This window comes from Rhinoraja longicauda, chromosome 37 (assembly GCF_053455715.1).
Source record: "Rhinoraja longicauda isolate Sanriku21f chromosome 37, sRhiLon1.1, whole genome shotgun sequence".
Taxonomy (NCBI): domain Eukaryota; kingdom Metazoa; phylum Chordata; class Chondrichthyes; order Rajiformes; family Arhynchobatidae; genus Rhinoraja; species Rhinoraja longicauda.
Window position 1 is genome coordinate 16,245,967 of NC_135989.1, and position 18,936 is coordinate 16,264,902.

Genomic DNA, 18,936 nt, shown 5'->3' on the forward strand with positions numbered 1-18,936 from the left:
GCTGGATCAATTAGGCTTGTATACACTGGAATTTAGAAGGATGAGGGGGGGTCTTATTGAAACATATAAGATAATTAGGGGATTGGACACATTAGAGGCAGGAAACATGTTCCCAATATTGGGGGAGTCCAGAACAAGGGGCCACAGTTTAAGAATAAGGGGTAGGCCATTTAGAACGGAGATGAGGAAGAACTTTTTCAGTCAGAGAGTGGTGAAGGTGTGGAATTCTCTGCCTCAGAAGGCAGTGGAGGCCAGTTCGTTGGATGCTTTCAAGAGAGAACTGGATAGAGCTCTTAAGGATAGCGGAGTGAGGGGGTATGGGGAGAAGGCAGGAACGGGGTACTGATTGAGAGTGATCAGCCATGATCGCATTGAATGGCGGTGCTGGCTCGAAGGGCTGAATGGCCTACTCCTGCACCTATTGTCTATTGTCTATTGTCTATTGTCTATTGACATAGGTTTCCAGTCTGATGAAGGGTCTCGACCCAAAATGTCACCCATTCCTTCTCTCCCGAGATGCTGCCTGACCTGCTGAGTTACTCCAGCATTTTGTGTCTACATAGGTTTCCAATTCTCCCACAACTTTGTTGCTACCGCAGCCAACTTGTTTGCCTCTTTTTCACTTCCAGTGAGAGGTTCCAGACCCTCGTCGAAGACGCCACAGGATAACTCATTCCAGGCATTCCTTTACCATGTCCAAACCAATTCCCATCAATCCTACCCTACCCATTTTAATCTCTTCACATTCCCATCAACTCTCCCAAAATCTACCACGATGGCCAATGCTCATCCAGTTAACCCACTGCCCCACACATATACGCATATCCCAACATAGTCGGGCGGTGTAGTGGCAAACGGAATTTAATCGAGAAAAGCGTGAGGTTGAGGGGTTAAATTCTGCGAGGTTATTCAGATTAAATGGCAATGACCTTCGGAGCGCTGATGTACAAACACCTTGCGATGCAAGTCAATAGTTCCCTGAAAATGACAGCACAGATGAATAGGATAGTGAAACTAAACTAAACCAAATCTGAACCAAATCTAAACGAAACTAAACTAAACTGTGGTAAACTAAACTCAACTTTCGCTTGGGCAGCTTGCAGCCCAGTGGTATGAACATTGACTTCTACAACTTTAGATAGTTCCTCTGTCCCTCTCTTCCCCTCCCCCTTCCCAGTTCTCCCTCTATCTTCCTGTCTCCACCTATATCCTTCCTTTGTCCCGCCCCCCCTGACATCAGTCTGAAGAAGGGTCTCGTCCCGAAACGTCACCCATTCCTTCTCTCCCGAGATGCTGCCTGTCCCGCTGAGTTACTCCAGCATTTTGTGAATAAACTAAACACCAGTGAGTACAAACCCAGTGCCATCAAATGCTCATCGTACATTAACCCACTCATTCCTGGGATCATTCTCGTAAACCTCCTCTGGACCCTCTCCAGAGCCAAGAGTGAAGCCTCTGGAGATGGCTCGTGGGAAAGGCATGGGAAATGGTGTCTGCATCCATTTGTTCGTATCCGGAAGGGAATTGCCCGGAACATCTGGCGTTTCCGTGCTACCGCCCAATTAAACCGTCTTTCCTTCCTGCTTCCAGCTGTTCCCATTCCTCTGCCACTTAGCTGACGCAAGGCAGAATCCCACCAGATCCACACCTGATTATTGCTCTGAATTTGGATGCTTTCAATGAGACAAAGACAGGCATGCAGCACAGCTTCTGAAACTGGTTAACGAGTTACTCACAAAGTGCAGTCTCTAATGTCATGCAGGAAATGCATCAGATCCTTGGACTATCCTTGATCGGACTTTGCTGGCTTTACCTTGCATTAAACGTTATTCCCTTAGTGTATCTGTACACTGTGAATGGCTCGATTGTAACCATGTGCAGTCTTTCCACTGACTGGCTAGCACGCACCAAAAACTGTACCTCGGTACACGTGACAATAAACCTACCCGAAAGTAAAGACAATGCCCACACCACAAGTACCCAAAGACAATCTGTGTAAATGATCACACAGACCAGCTGGCTAAATGAGAATTTTGAAAAGCAAAGAACCGCAGATGTTCGACACCTAAGGCAAAGCAGAAATTGTTGGAATTACTCACCAAGATTAGGGTAGAGTTTGTTTGGTGAGAGATCTTTGACCTGAACCATTAATTCTGTTTCACAGAGTCTTTAGACTTTAGAGATTCAACGTGGAAACAGGCCCTTCGACTAACTGAGTCCATGCCGACCATCAATCACCCCATACATTAGCACTGTCCTATCCTACACACACTGGGGAAAATTTATAATTTTACCAAGTCAATTAACCTACCAACCTGTACGTCATTGGAGTGTTGGAGGTAAATCGGAACACCTGGAGAAAACCCACGTGGTCAAGGGTTGAATGTCTGAAGAAGGGTCTCAACCCAAAATGTCACCCGTTCCTTCTCTCCAGAGATGCTGCCTGTCCCACTGAGTTACTCCAGCTTTTTGTGTCGACCTTTGGTTTAGACCAGCATCTGCAGTTCCTTCACAAGAATGTATAAATGGTGGCCAGAATTTTGAAAAGCAAAGAACCTTAGATGCTAGGCACCTCCAGCAAAGCAGCAATTTTTGCACTTACTCAGCAAGGTTGGATAGACTTTGTTTGGTTGAGAAATCTTTGACCTGAACCATTAATTCTGTTTCACAGAGTCTTCAGATTTTAGACTTTAGAGAGACAGTACGAAAACAGAACCTTCTGCTCACCGAGTCTACACTGACTAGCGATCCCCACACATTAACACTATCCTAATACACTAGGAACAATTTACAATTTTACCTTTAACAATTTACAATTAAACTACAAACCTGTATGTCAATAGACAATAGACAATAGGTGCAGGAGGAGGCCATTCAGCCCTTCGAGCCAGCACCGCCATTCAATGTGATCATGGCTGATCATTCTCAAACAGTACCCCGTTCCTGCCTTCTCCCCATACCCCCTGACTCCGCTATCCTTAAGAGCTCTATCCAGCTCTCTCTTGAATGCATTCAGAGAATTGGCCTCCACTGCCTTCTGAGGCAGAGAATTCCACAGATTCACAACTCTCTGACTGAACAAGTTTTTCCTCATCTCAGTTCTAAATGGCCTACCCCTTATTCTTAAACTGTGGCCCCTGGTTCTGGACTCCCCCAACATTGGGAATATGTTTCCTGCATCTAACGTGTCCAACCCCTTAATAATCTTATACGTTTCGATAAGATCCCGTCTCATCCTTCTAAATTCCAGTGTATACAAGCCTAGTCGCTCCAGTCTTTCAACATATGACAGTCCCGCCATTCCGGGAATTAACCTAGTAAACCTACGCTGCATGCCCTCAATAGCAAGAATCGCCCTCAATGTCGTTGGAGTGCGGGAGGAAACCGGAGATCCCGGAGAAAACCCTCACAAGTCACAGGGAGAACGTACAAACTCCGTGCAGGCCGTACCCATAGTCAGGATCAAACCCGGGTCTCAGGCACTGTAAGGCAGCAACTCTACCGCTGCGCCACCGTGCCACTGTGAATTGTAGGGTGGGGGGAGGGAGAAGCAGGCAAAGGCGCGAGGCAGCCTTGTCCAAATGCTTTGCTTAATGACCTGGCCAAACATTGCCACCATGGATGGGTCTGGTTTCCCACTGCGGTGAGCGATGGTCGGGGCATTCCCATGGTGTGAGACGGGGCTGGTGAAGGGATGGGAGTCAAGGATACAAGGGGAGGGAATACCACCCAGTCCCTCTAGTTCAGTTCAGTTTATTGTCACGTGTACCGAGGTACAGTGAAAAGCTTTAGCTGCGTGCGAACCAGTCAGCGGAAAGACAATACATGATTACAATCGAGCCATTTACGGTGTAGAGATACACTATGAGGGAATAACGTTTAGTGCAAGGCAAAGCCCGATCAAGGATAGTCCGAGGGTCACCAATGAGGTAGATAGTAGTTCAGGACTACTCTCTGGTTGTGGTAAGATGGTTCAGTTGCCTGATAACAGCTGGGAAGAAACTGTCCCTGAAGAGGAAAGGGATATGGGCTAACACAGCTATTATTGGACTAGTGTAGATTGGGGCATGTTGGTTGGCATAGGCAAGTTGGGCCGAAGGGCCTGTTTAAATGCTGAAAGACTCGATGACTCTGTGACTCTAAGTGCATGAGGGTCAACAAAGAAATAGGTGGTCCCACATTGGTCTCTCATCGATCCATGGAGAAAACCTCTTGGAGAGAAGGCAATGTAGATTAAAGAACAGAAAACCAAGAAGATTAATATTCCCTCCACACATAAGTCTCCCATCTCTCTGATTGATGCTAATGCATTCTTTATTACTCACGCACGATATCCCTGTGATATACAAGGAAGCAAAAAGTTGGTAGACGGCCAGTGGTAGGTTGTCAATTATAGACAGTTTAATATTAGAAAAGTTCACAAATATTGAATACATAAGATTTCTATGTGAAAGGTGGCAGGGATGTGAATTCAGATTTAGTTCCAAGGTGCAATTTATTTATTCGTATCTTTCACACAACTGCTGGCCAATATCGAGCAAATTTTAGTGTCTCATCGTTGGCCTCTGCAAGATCCTTTGCAGTGCGTGTGTGTCATGCAGCTTGTCACAGCTCAGATGTTCCATAGTCTGGAGGCCCCGTCCACACTCCCAGTCTGCCGCATCGTCAGTATATCCCCACTTCAGCATGTTCCACTTAGCAAGGCGCAATCTCAACTTGTTGTTCAACGTGTCAGAAGGAACTGCACAGACGATACTGGTTTACACCAAAGATGCAGTAGACACAAAATGCTGGAGTAATTCAGGCAGCATCTCTGGAGAGAAGGGAGTGGGACGAGACCCTTCTTCAGACTGAGAGTCAGGGGCGAGGGAAGACATAGAGATATGGAAGGGTAAGGTGTGAAATCGAGGATCGAAAGGGACAAAGTTCACGGAAAATGTAGGCTGGATCATTATTAGCTGATGGGAAGGTGCCAACGAGGCATGCAATCAGTAAATGTAATCAGGAAGACAGAAAAACTGGTGGGAGAACTAGGATGGGGAGGGATGGGGAGAGAGGGAAAACAAGGCTCACTTGACGTTAGAGAAGTCAATATTCATTTTCAATGTGACGCTATTTTTACCACGTTAGGTTTTAGAAACATAGAAACATAGAAAATAGGTGCAGGTGTAGGCCATTCGGCCCTTCGAGCCTGCACCGCCATTCAATATGATCATGGCTGATCATCCAACTCAGTATCCCGTACCTGCCTTCTCTCCATACCCCCTGATCCCTTTAGCCACAAGGGCCACATCTAACTCCCTCTTAAATATAGCCAATGAACTGGCCTCAACTACCTTCTGTGGTAGAGAATTCCACAGATTCAACACTCTCTGTGGGATAGGCCACTTACTCTTGTTTGCTTCAGACGTTGTCCTAGATTCTGTGGCCTTGGAGAACTTTCAACCATTGGAAGAGTTGTGTAGGAGTCAAACTGGAGTCTACCTTGAGTTTTAGTTTAATTTTAGAGATACAGTGTGGAAACAGGCCATTCAGCCCACCGAGTACGACCAGCGATCCACGCACATTAACACCACCCTACACTCACCAGGGACAATTTACATTTATATCAAGCCAATTAACCTACAAAGGAAGCCGAAGATTTTTAGATTTAGATTTAGAGATACAGCGCGGAAACAGGCCCTTCGGCCCACCGAGTCCGCGCTGCCCAGCGATCCCCGCACATTAACACTATCCTACGCACACTAGGGTCAATTTTTACATTTACCCAGTCAATTAACCTACATACCTGCACGTCTTTGGAGTGTGGGAGGAAACCGAAGATCTTGGAGAAAACCTACGCAGGTCACGGGGAGAACGTACAAACTCTGTACAGACGGCACCCGTGGTCAGGATCGAAACCGGGTCTCTTGTAAGCACTGTGAGGCAGCAACTCTACCGCCACGCCACCTCACCAAGGAGTCCTGGTTTCAGTGAGGATCAGGCAGAGACAGACTCAAACCCAGACAGGCCTGGATGTAGAGAGGATCTTTCCACCAGTGGGAGAGTCTAGGACGTCTTTGAAAGGTACGAGGAAACCGGAGCACCTGGAGAAAACCCACGCAGTCAAAGTCAGAACGTGCAAACTCCATACAGACATCACCTGTAGTCAGGATTGAACCTGGATCTCTGGCGCTGTAAGGTTGCCATTCTGCTGCGCCCTGCTAAATCGGTTAGTTAGTCTAGTACAGGGATTCCAAGCTAGGACCTTCCTAGGTATTGGGAACCGTTTCCACACCAGGAACCATCAGATGAAGGACAATCAGTGGGGTGTCTCAACACCTGGAACTGCTATATTGGGTTGGCAAGGTTACACCTTCTGTCTCCTTGCAACCTCTCTCCTCCCCTCCGCGGAGGCTGCCTGACCAGCTGAATACTTCCGGCCTTCTCCGCTTGAGTTACGGTGCAACCAAGCTTGACTTCCCTTCTGGCAGCAGACAAGGGAATAGAACAATCCGGAAAAGACGCAAAACTGGCGGAAGACCAGGAGGTCTGAGAAAGATTGATCACCAAACCTTTGAGTTTAATTATGATGAATAATCTCTCGAAGGCAAACACTTGGCATTGGAGAGTTCTCCATTCTCCACTTTGCCTTTTCTCAGCAGTGTGACTCATGTTCCGATCAGATTCACTGCATCAATGCCCCTGTTGCCAAGTGCTCTTTGGATGCTGAACATCGAGACTAGGGTTGCCAACTGTCCTGTATTAGCCGGGACATCCCGCATTTTGGGCTAAATGGGTTTGTCCTGTACGGGACTGCCCTTGTCCCGTATTAGGCCGGTGGTGCGCTGTAGGCCCGGACACTGTAGGCCCGGACGCTGTAGGTCCAGACGCTGTAGGACTGGATGCTGTAGGTCCGGACGCTGTAGGCCTGGACGCTGTAGGCCCGGACAGTGTAGGCCCGGACAGTGTAGGTTCGGACGGTGCAGGCCCGGATAGTGTAGGCCCGGACAGTGTAGGCCCGGACAGTGCAGGCCCGGACAGTGTAGGCCCGGACAGTGTAGGCCCGGACAGTGTAGGCCCGGACAGTGTAGGCCCGGACGCTGTAGGTTCGGATGGTGCAGGCCCGGACAGTGTAGGTCCGGACACTGTAGATTTGGACATTGTAGGCCCGGATAGTGTAGGTTCGGACAGTGTAGGCCCAGACAGTGTAGGCCCGGACGCTGTAGGTCCGGACAGTGTAGGCCCGGACAGTGTAGGCCCGGACAATGTAGGCCCGGACAGTGTAGGTCCGGACAGTGTAGGTCCGGACGCTGTAGATTCGGACATTGTAGGCCCGGATAGTGTAGGTTCGGACAGTGTAGGCCCGGACAGTGTAGGCCCGGACAGTGTAGGTCCGGACAGTGTAGGCTCGGATGCCCGGGCGCCGCCTAACGGAGGTTGCATAGCAACCCGTCTCCCGGCCCAGGCGGCCGCCATTGGTGGAGCGGGAGCACGTGGCCGCTGGCTGGGTGAGGTCACGTGGGGCTGCGGGGCGGTGACGTCACCTTGTCCCTTATTTGGGAGTGAGATAGTTGAAACCCTAATCGGGAGGTCACTCCATTGCAAGGCCAACCACAATCCACTGGTAGCCAAATAAATTGACAAAGAATTATTGAAAATAACTCGGGCAGTACAGTGACACAGCGGTAGACTTGCTGCCTCACAGCGCCAGAAACCTGGGTTTCTGTTTCAGTTTCCGTTTAGTTTTATTGTCACGTGTGCCGAGGTACAGTGAAAAGCTTTTGTTGCGTGCTAACCAGTCAGCGGGAAAGACAATACATGATTACAATCGAGCCATTCACAGTGTGCAGATACATGATAAGGGAATAACGTTGAGTGCAAGGCAAAGTCCGATCAAGGATAGTCCGAGGGTCACCAATGAGGTAGATAGTAGTTCAGCACTGCTCTCTGGTTGTGGTGGGATGGTTCAGTTGCCTGATATAATGGGTTGCCAGGTTCAATCCTGAGTGTGGGTGCTGTCTGCACGGAGTTTGTACGTTCTCCCTGTGACGGCGTGGGTTTACCCCAGATGCTCCGGTTTCCTCCCACATTCCAAAGACGTACAGGTTTGTAGGTTAAATGATTTCTGTAAATTGTCCCAAGTGTGTAGGATATAACTAGTGTACGGGGATGATCGTTGGTCAGCATGGACTCGGTGGGCCGAAGGGCCTGTTTCCACAGTGCATCTCTAAAGTCTAAGGACACAAATCTTGTGAGCCAGACAGGGAATATTCAACCCGAGAACAGAAATCCCTCTTTTCCATTTCAAGTGTGGTGTGTAAACAAACCTGGCTGATGATTGCTAATGGTTGATAACTCTTTCAAATTAATTCCTTTACGGTCTCTGAACTTGGAAACAGAGTCGAGGCAACGTAAACAGATGATCTCAGAGCAGCTTACCACTGGAAGCTCCCATACACTGTGTGAAAGCATAGACATCTTAAAGTAAACACAACAGGGCTGTACAGTGGTCCAGCGGTAGAGTTGCTGCCTTACGGCACCAAAGACCCTGGTTCGATCTGCTGCCTGTATGGAGTTTGCACGTTCTCCCCGTGACCGCGTGGATTTTCTCCAAAATCTTCGGTTTCTTCCCACGCTCCAAAGACGTTCAGGTTTTTAAGTTAATTGGCTTGGTATGAATGTAAATTTGTCCCCAGTGTATGTAGAATAGTGTTAGTGTGCAGGGATCGCTGGTCGGCATGGACTGGGCGGGTTGAAGGGCCTGCTTCTGCGCTGTATCTCTAAACTAAACTAAACTACTGAGGAGCTCAGCGGGTCAGGCAGCATCTCAGGAGAGAAGGAATAGGTGACGTTTCGGGTCGAGACCCTTCAGTCTGAAGAAGGGTCTCGACCCGCTGAACCCCTGCGCTCGGTCCGCATTAACCAAACTGATCTCCCGGTGGCCGAGCACTTCAACTCCCCCTCCCATTCCCAGTCTGACCTTTCTGTCATGGGCCTCCTCCAGTGCCATAGAGGGGTCACCGGAAATTGGAGGAACAGCACCTCATATTTCGCCTGAGCAGCTTGCAGCCCAGTGGTATGAACATCGACTTCTCCAACTTAAGGTAGTTCCTCTGTCCCTCTCTTCCCCTCCTCCTTCCCAGATCTCCCTCCATCTTCCTGTCTCCACCTATATCCTTCCTTTGTCCCGCCCCCCCTGACATCAGTCTGAAGAAGGGTCTCGACCCGAAACATCACCCATTCCTTCTCTCCCGAGATGCTGCCTGACCTGCTGAGTTACTCCAGCACTTTGTGAATAAATGACCAGCTGAGTTCCTCCAGCATTTTGTGTCTACCTTCGATTTATACCAGCATCTGCATTTTTTTTTTCCTAAACTACTGAGGATATTTATTTGTGTAGGAAACTAACTGCAGATGCTGGTACAAATCGAAGGTATCACAAAGTGTATTTATTAGGTCAGGTGAATCCGGAGAGAGCCTTAACATTTCTGGTTAAACACCTTCCATCAAAACTGAAATAGGGAGAAAGCAAGAATGTTATAAGCAACAGAGAGGGGGGGAAGGTAGAAAGAAGAGAGGGGTTGACTGGATGGGGACCAAGGTTATCGAGGAACCCTCTAGGAGAGGGAAATGGATGCTTGCTAATCACAACTGACTCATCTGAAACTTCGTAGATACAATGAGGGCAGTTGGAGAAGCTTGTCCAGACCTTTTATAATTGTATTCCTTTCTATAAGGATGGGTAAATGATGGTCTGCGTGGACTCAGTGTGACAATGAAAGTAAGCTGAGGGGTGCTGTGACTGAAAGTGTTGTGAAACTAAAGAGTTAATGAGCCTTGCTTGAAACCACGCAGTGAACCTTTGAGTTGTTTGAACTAACCGCGATTAATAAATTAGTTGTTAGGCAAAGTCATTGTCTGGTGTGTTTCATCGTGCACTGAATTTAATCAGCAACAGAGATATAACATTAGCAAACAAGTTTAAAAAAATGAAAGATGAGGAAAAACCTCTTCACCCAGAGAGTTGTGAATCTGTGGAATTTTCTGCCACAGAAGGCAGTGGAGGCCAATTCACTGGAAGTTTTCAAGAGAGAGTTAGATTTAGCTCTTACGGCTATAGGAATCAAGGAATCTGGGGAGAAAGCAGGAATGGGATACTGATTTTAGATGATCACTAGATGATCACCAAGTGATCTCGACCCGTTGGGCCCACAGCGGTAGAGTTGCTGCCTCACAGCGCCAGAGACACCTATTCGCATACAAAGCCTTCCCGTTGGGCCCAAACCTTTTTTTCATTTCACTGCACATTTATGTGTATGTGACAAATATATTGACTATTGACTATTGACCTCTCCTGCATTGGTGCAGTGCCCTCTCCTCTCTCCCCTCTCCCCTCCCTCCCTTCCCCCCCGCCCTTCCCTCCCTCCCCACCCTCAACACCCCTTATCTTCCCTCCCTCCTCTCCCCCCCCCCCCCCTCCCTCCCTTGAAGATTGATTTAAACTTTAAAATGTGAATAACTTAAAAAATATAACACCGATTTCAATGAAACCTCTTCCATTAGCACCAAAGGGACGACGGTGAGTAAGGTGGGCCTACAGGCACGGTAGCGCAGCGGTAGAGTTGCTGCTTTACAGCGAATGCAGCGCCGGAGACTCAGGTTCGATCCTGACTACGGGTGCTGCACTGTAAGGAGTTTGTACGTTCTCCCCGTGACCTGCGTGGGTTTTCTCCGAGATCTTCGGTTTCCTCCCACACTCCAAAGACGTACAGGTATGTAGGTTAATTGGCTGGGTAAATGTAAAAATTGTCCCTAGTGGGTGTAGGATAGTGTTAATGTGCGGGGATCACTGGGCGGCACGGACTTGGAGGGCCGAAAAGGCCTGTTTCCGGCTGTATATATATGATATGTTATGATATGATAAAATTGTCACGCTATCGTGTACCGTCTTGGCTGTAGTTCAGGAACAAACAAACGAGAGTTTTAGTGTGCAGATACTGAACGGCGGTAGCTGGCTCGAAGGGCCAAATGGCCTACTTCCGCACCTATTTTTTAATGTTTCTATCTGCAGTTAAGTGGCATCCACACCACCTGACCAAAGTGGAGACTGTCTGTGCAATGCTTCGTGATTGAGGCTGGATCTATAATGTGGGGAAATTAATTCAGTTCCATTATAAAGCAGAGGAGTCAATAATACACGGAGCTTGGCTCGACAGCAAATCCTGCGGCTACATCGAGCCTGACCTAGCGAACCCAGTCAACGGAATTAGAATGAAGCTGCTTCTGGATACGAAGGGACTGAGTAAATGTATGTAAAAGAACTTAACTGTACCAGTGACAGCCATGAATGAAATAAAGGTGAACACTTTCACTCCTACAGCTCGCTATGATTGATGTGCTCCCTCGTTTTCACTTCCCCTGCAATCCATATGATATTCTCTGCTGTTTCAGAGCCTTGTCGCCATTGCAGAGTAAACAAGTTTCGCATCCGAATTAAAACACAGAGGGTTACAGGGGGGCTCAGGGAATGGAAGGGGCAGAGTTGGGGGGAAGGGGGGGTTGGTGGGGGGGGGGGAGGGGGGTGGGGGTTGAGGGGGTTAGACAATAGAGGGATCATAAGTTCATAAATTCTCGTAACAGAATTAGGCCATTCAATAGACAATAGACAATGGGTGCAGGAGGAGGCCATTCGGCCCTTCGAGCCAGCACCGCCATTCAATGTGATCATGGCTGATCATTCTCAATCAGTACCCCGTTCCTGCCTTCTCCCCATACCCCCTGACTCCGCTATCCTTAAGAGCTCTGTCCAGCTCTCTCTTGAATGCATTCAGAGAATTGGCCTCCACTGCTTTCCTCCCATCATGTCTACTCTACCATTCAATCATGGCTGATCTATCTCTCCCTCCTAACCCCATTCTCCTGCCATCTCCCACATAACCCCTGACACCCGCACTAATCAAGAATCTATCTATCTCTGCCTTAAAAATATCCATTGACTTGGCCTCCACAGCCTTCTGTGGCAATGAATCCCACAGATTCACCACCCGCAGACTAGAGAGATCTCTTCTCGTCTGGAACTGGCAGCATCTCTGGAGAGAAGGAATGGGTGATGTTTCAAGTCGAGACCCTTCTTCAGACTGGAAACGTCACCCATTCCTTCTCTCCAGAGAGGCTGCCTCTCCCGCAGAGTTACTCCAGTATTTGGTGTCAATCTAAGATAACTAGTTCAGGTTGAGTGTGTTGTAGGCTGTTGAAAGAAGAGAGAGGTGAGAACGTATGATTTTGACGATCTTTTTACAACCCTCTTTGGCTGCTGACCTGGTGGATTAGAAACATAGAAAATAGGTGCAGGAGTAGGCCATTCGGCCCTTCGAGCCTGCACCACCATTCAATATGATCATGGCTGATCATCCAACTCAGTATCCCGTACCTACCTTCTCTCCATACCCCCTGATCCCTTTAGCCACAAGGGCCACATCTAACTCCCTCTTAAATATTGCCAATGAACTGGCCTCAACTACCTTCTGTGGCAGAGAATTCCACAGATTCACCACTCTCTGTGTGAAAAAAACTTTCTCATCTCGGTCCTAAAAGACTTCCCCCTTATCCTTAAACTGTGACCTCTTGTTCTGGACTTCCCCAACATCGGGAACAATCTTCCTGCATCTAGCCTGTCCAACCCCTTAAGAATTTTGTAAGTTTCTATAAGATCCCCCCTCAGTCTTCTAAATTCCAGCGAGTACAAGCCGAGTCTATCCAGTCTTTCTTCATATGAAAGTCCTGCCATCCTAGGAATCAATCTGGTGAACCTTCTCTGTCCTGATTGATGCAAGATATTTTGCAGATGCAAGGAGCTGCAGATGCTGGAATCTTGAGCAAAACGCAAAGTGCTGGAGGATCTCAACGGGGTCAGGCAGCAACAGATGACGTTTTGGATCGGGGAGTCGACTTCAGTCTGTAGAAGTAGGTTCCTGACTCGAAATATCCACTGGCTATTTCGGCTCCATAAATAACTACCTGACCCATTGAGTTGTGTAGGAAAATAACTGCAGATGCTGGTACAAATCGAAGGTATCACAAAATGCTGGAGTAACTCAGCGGGTCAGGCAGCATCTTGGAGAGAAGGAATGGGTGACGTTTCGGGTCGAGACCCTTCTTCAGACTGAAAGATTGGGCAAGAGTTTATGGAAGAAAGTGTAGGAAGGAACTGCAGATGCTGGTTTAAATCGAAGACAGACAAAATGCTGGAGTAACTCAGCAGGACAGGCAGCATCTCTGGAGAGAAGGAATGGGTGACGTTTCGGGTCGAGACCCTTCTTCAGACTGACCCATTGAGTTCCTCCAGCACTCTCTGTGTGACAGGGTACCTTGTTAACTCGAAGATTGCCAAGTGAGGACCATGTGAGGACAGGCCATTTAACCCAGCACCAGTGATGAGCAAATTATTGGATAGAATTGTGAGGGACAGTATAAATCATCATTTAGAAAGTTCAGCTTAATTAAGAGAAGTCAGCGTGGGCTTATTAAAGAAAGATTATCTGACTAAATCAAATTAATTTTTTTGATGAGATAACAAGGAGAGTCAATGAGCTCAGGTTGTTTAATGTAATTTGCGTGGGTTCCAGCAGATTTTTTGACAAGGCCCGGCATGGACAGGATAGTTCGTAAAGCCCCTGGGATCTAGCACAGTGGATCCAGCACAGGTTCTGAGGCAGAAAACAAAGGCTACAATGTGCAGAAGGTTCTGTGTGGCTCAGTCCCTTGCTTCTCAAGAATACATCAAAACCACACATGCAGGAGCCACCATTAGAACCACTGAGGTATCGCAGAAAGATGATGAATTAAAAAGAATAAGGCTATGGAGGCCGTTAATTGATATTTTTAAGGCAGACGAAGATAGATTCTTGATTAGTACGGATTCTTGATTATTAGGGCGGCCCGGTTTCGCATCGGTAGAGTTGCTGCCTCACAGCGCCAGAGACCCGGGTTCGATCCTGACTATGGGTGCTGTCTGTATGGAGTTTGTACGTTCTCCTCGTGACCTGCGAGGGTTTTCTCTGAGATCTGGAGGGGGCAGTTCTGATGGGGAGAGGGATGCAGTTCCACAGTCTAGGAGCTGCAACCGCAAAAGCGCGGTCACCCCTGAGCTTAAGCCTAGACCGCGGGATAGTCAGTAGCCCCAAGTCGGCCGACCTGAGGGACCTGGAGATAGAGTGGTGGGTTAGATGATTTTTGATATGGAGGAAGGCAAGCCTGTCTAGGGCTTTGTATGCGAATAGGTGTCTCTGGCGCTGTGAGGCAGCAACTCTACCGCTGTGCCACCGTGCTGCCCTTGTATTCTGGCTGATGGGTGAGCTAAGACTGGGTTCTCCTCTCCCTCCCTCCTCTCTCTCCCTCCTCTCCCTCCCTCCCTCCTCTCCTTCCCTCGCTGAGACCGACTGCTCGGTTGGAACGGAAGGCAGCTACACGGAGGCACGTCGCCGCGTGGCTCAGTCCTCACGCCAGATGCAGCAGCGGTGGAACGGAAAAGTCCAAACTCACGTCCAAGGAGCCCTGGTGCCTGCCCGAGATAGTGGGGGAGCAGTGGAACAGATGCTGTTTACACAGTAAAGGCATGCAAATCTGTGATTGTTTGTCAGTTGGCTCTGCTGGGAATGCAGAATTTGTGTTGCTGCGATAAGCCGCGACACACTTTCACACTGCTGGAAGCTGAGAATCACCTCACACACAGGCCTCATTATCCACGATTATTCTCACAAACCCCCAGCCCCGTTCTACAGATTCCCTTCCCCTTCCCCTCCCCAAACCCTCAGCTCCTCTCCAGCATCTTCTCATACAAGCGATAGGAGCAAAATTAGACCATTCGGCCCATCAAGTCTACACCGCCATTCAAGTCAAGTCAAGTCAAGTTTATTTGTCACATACACATACACGATGTGCAGTGAAATGAAAGTGGCAATGCCTGCGGATTGTGCACAAAAAAAGAATTACAGTTACAGCATATAAATAAAAGTTAATACAGAGAAGACAAAATTTAGTCCCTGGAGTTAGAAACATAGAAACATAGAAAATAGGTGCAGGAGTAGGCCATTCGGCCCTTCGAGCCTGCACCGCCATTCAATTTGATCATGGCTGATCATCCAGCTCAGTAACCTGTACCTGCCTTCTCTCCATACCCCCTGATCCCTTTAGCCACAAGGGCCACATCTAACTCCCTCTTAAATATAGCCAATGAACTGGCCTCAACTACCTTCTGTGGCAGAGAATTCCACAGACTCACCACTCTCTTTGTAAAGAAATGTTTTCTCATCTCGGTCCTAAAAGACTTCCCCCTTATCCTTAAGCTGTGACCCCTGGTTCTGGACTTCCCCAACATCGGGAACAATCTTCCCGCATCTAGCCTCTCCAACCCCTTAAGAATTTTATATGTTTCAATAAGATCCCCCATCAGTCTTCTAAATTCCAGCGAGTATAAGCCTAGTCTATCCAGTCTTTCTTCAAAAGTTATAAAAGTTAACAGTCCTGATGGCCTGTGGGAATAAACTCCGTCTCATCCTCTCCGTTTTCACAGCGTGACAGCGGAGGCGTTTGCCTGACCGTAGCGACTGGAACAGTCCGTTGCTGGGGTGGTAGGGGTCCCTCATAATCTTGCTTGCTCTTGATCTACACCTCCTGATGTATTCAAACGTGGCTGTTCTGTCTCCCCTTCCTAACCCCACTCCCCTGCCTTCTCCCCATAATTTTCCGATGGGCAAGCACTCTCCCTGTCTTTCACGCCCTCTCCATAACCTTCACCTGCTAATGGAAACATAGAAACATAGACGCAGGAGTCAGCCGTTCGGCCCTTCGAGCCAGCACCGCCATTCAATGTGATCATGGCTGATCATCCAGAATCAGTGCCCCGTTCCTGCTTTCTCCCCATATCCCCTGATTACGTTAGCCCCAAGAGCTAAATCTAACTCTCTCTTGAAAACATCCAGTGAATCGGCCTCCACTGCCTTCTGTGGCAGAGAATTCCACAGATTCACAACTCTCTGGTTGAAAACGTCTTTCCTCATTTGTTCTATATCTCAGTCCATCTCTCTCGTCTCCCTCTCCCCAGACTCTCAGTCTGAAGAAGAGTCTCGACCCGAAACGTCGCCCATTCCTTCTCTCCAGAGGTGCTGCCTGTCCCGCTGAGTTACTCCGGCATTTCGTGTCTGGCATCTCTGACGAACATAGATTTGTCTCCTCCCAGAACAAATGTTGAGCCTGAAGAAAGGTCTTCACCTTGAATCATTGGAGCCTTGTAACTGAATAAGTGGTTCCGGTCACTTTTCATGCGCGTTGCACTTTGTGCCTTGCCCAAGCTGCAGAAGGCACGGTGGCCCAGCGGTAGAGTTGCTGCCTTACAGCGAATGCAGCGCCGGAGACTCAGGTTCGATCCTGATTACGGGCGCCGTCTGTATGGAGTTTGTACGTTCTCCCCATGACCTGCGTGGGTTTTCTCCGAGATCTTCGGTTTCCTCCCACACTCCAAAGACATACAGGTATGTAGGTCAATTGACTGGGTAAATGTAAAAATTATCCCTGATGTGTGTGGGATAGTGTTAATGTGTGGGGATCGCTGGGCGGCGCGGACTCGGTGGGCCGATGGGCCTGTTTCCGCGCTGTATCTCTAAAAAAAAATGTAAATCTAAATCTAAAAAGCACACAGTGCTGCCGACACTGCAAGAGGTCACTTCAAAGGCATTGTCCCGAGAACGCACTTCCTACCACCTATCTGTGTTGGTGTCACCCTGTTAACTTTAGCCACCGTCAGGTAAAGATAGAGAGCTGTGCTCAACCGTTGAAGAGCTCTGTGAATGGAAGCTGTATACACCCTACCTGCTCCATGCAGTGTCTGGCTGCACAATGTACATTTATAAATAATACATCTTTAATGTCCTCTGCTCGTTGCACCTTCAGCGCAACTTTCAATGGCACTTCAGAGGTCGGCACGGTGGCACAGCGGTAGAGTTGCTGCCTCGCAGCGCCAGAGACCCGGGTTCGATCCTGACCACGGGTGCTGTCTGTATGGAGTTTGTACGTTCTCCCCGTGACCTGCGTGGGTTTTCTCTGAGATCTTTGGCTTCCTCTCACACTCCAATGACTTACAGGTTTGTAGGTTAATTGGCTTAGAATAAGGGGAAATTGTCCCGAGTGCGTGTGTGCGTGTGTAGGATAGTGTTAGTGTTCAGGGATCGCTGGTCGGTGTGGCCTTGATGGGCCGAAGGGCCTGTTTCCGCACTGCATCTCTAAACTACATTAAATTAAATCTGAGACCCAACTTCTTCCATTGACCAAAGCAATGCCTTCCAGTCTCAATCCTCCACCTTATGCAGGAAAAATGTTCCCCATGTTGGGGGAGTCCAGAACCAGGGGTCACTGTTTAAGAATAAGGGGTAGGCCATTTAGGGCAGAGATGAGGAAAAACTTCTTCACCCAGAGAGTTGTGAATCTGGATAGGAGCATCTCTGGAGAGAAGGAATGGGTGACATTTCAGGTCGATTCCCTTCCCCATTCCTTCTCTCCAGAGATGCTGCCTGTCCCGCTGAGTTACTCCACCATTTTGTGTCTATTTTTGGTGTAAACCAGCATCTGCAGTTCCTTCCTACGGCACTACCTGCTGCACCATGGTACTGGCTGATGGCTGACTTCATTGTTAATGCAAGTGTCTGTTTCTGTTATGATCCTGAAGGGTGTTGACCATTGACAGGGGTGGATGTCTGAAGAAAGGTCTCAACCCGAATCATCACCCATCCTTTTTCTCCAGAGATGCTGCCTGACCCGCTGAGTTACTCCACCATTTGTGCCTTTCTTTGGTGTAAACCAGCATCTGCAGTTCCTTCCGACACAAGGATATTTTGAAGTCTGAAGAAGATTCCTTGACCCAAAAAATCACCTATCCATGTTCTCCAGAGATGCTGCCTGACCCGCTGAGTTACTCCAGCACTCTGTGAAACCTCACCTATCCATGTTCTCCACAGATGCTGCCTGACCCGCTGAGTTACTCCAGCACTCTGTGAAACGTCACCTGTCCATGTTCTCCAGAGATGCTGCCTGACCCGCTGAGTTACTCCAGCACTCCGTGAAACGTCACCTATCCATGTTCTCCAGGGATACTGCCTGACCCGCTGAGTTACTCCAGCACTCTGTGAAACGCCACCTGTCCATGTTCTCCAGGGATGCTGCCTGACCCGCTGAGTTACTCCACTGTGGAGTATGTATCTGTGACTATCTGTGGTGTAAACCAGCATCTGCAGTGCCTTCCTACACAAGGATATTTTGAAGTCTGAAGAAGATTCCTTGACCCAAAACATCACCTATCCATGTTCTCCAGAGATGCTGCCTGACCCGCTGAGTTACTCCAGCACTCTGTGAAACGTCACCTATCCACGCTCTCCAGAGATGCTGCCTGACCCGCTGAGTTACTTTCTGTCCTTTAATGATATTTTATTCAATAAAATAAACCTTTTGAATGTCAGGACAGAGTTTTCTTTCCGTGAATTCCTTCGAGGAAGGAATGCTACACCAGACATCGTTCCAAAAGGTAGCCACATGACTCATTTCCTCAGGTAATAGCAATCAATTACACGATACAAGCCTTAAAGGGATCTAGCCTTAAGGCAATAACTATTAACATCCAACGTTGCAGATGGCACACTGTTTTCTTGCAGTTTCAGAGAACTAGTTGGGTGAAGATGATTGATCAATGCATGATGTCCACAGAAAGGGAAACGTGATGCAATACTGTGGCACGGTGGCGCAGCGGTAGAGTTGCTGCCTCACAGCGCCAGAGACCCGGGTTCAATCCTGACTGCGGGTGCTGTCTGTGCGGAGTTTGTACGTTCTCCCATGACCATGGGTGTAGGAATGGAATGGAATGCTTTATTGTCACATGAGACAAGGCAGTGAAATTCTTTGTTGGCATAA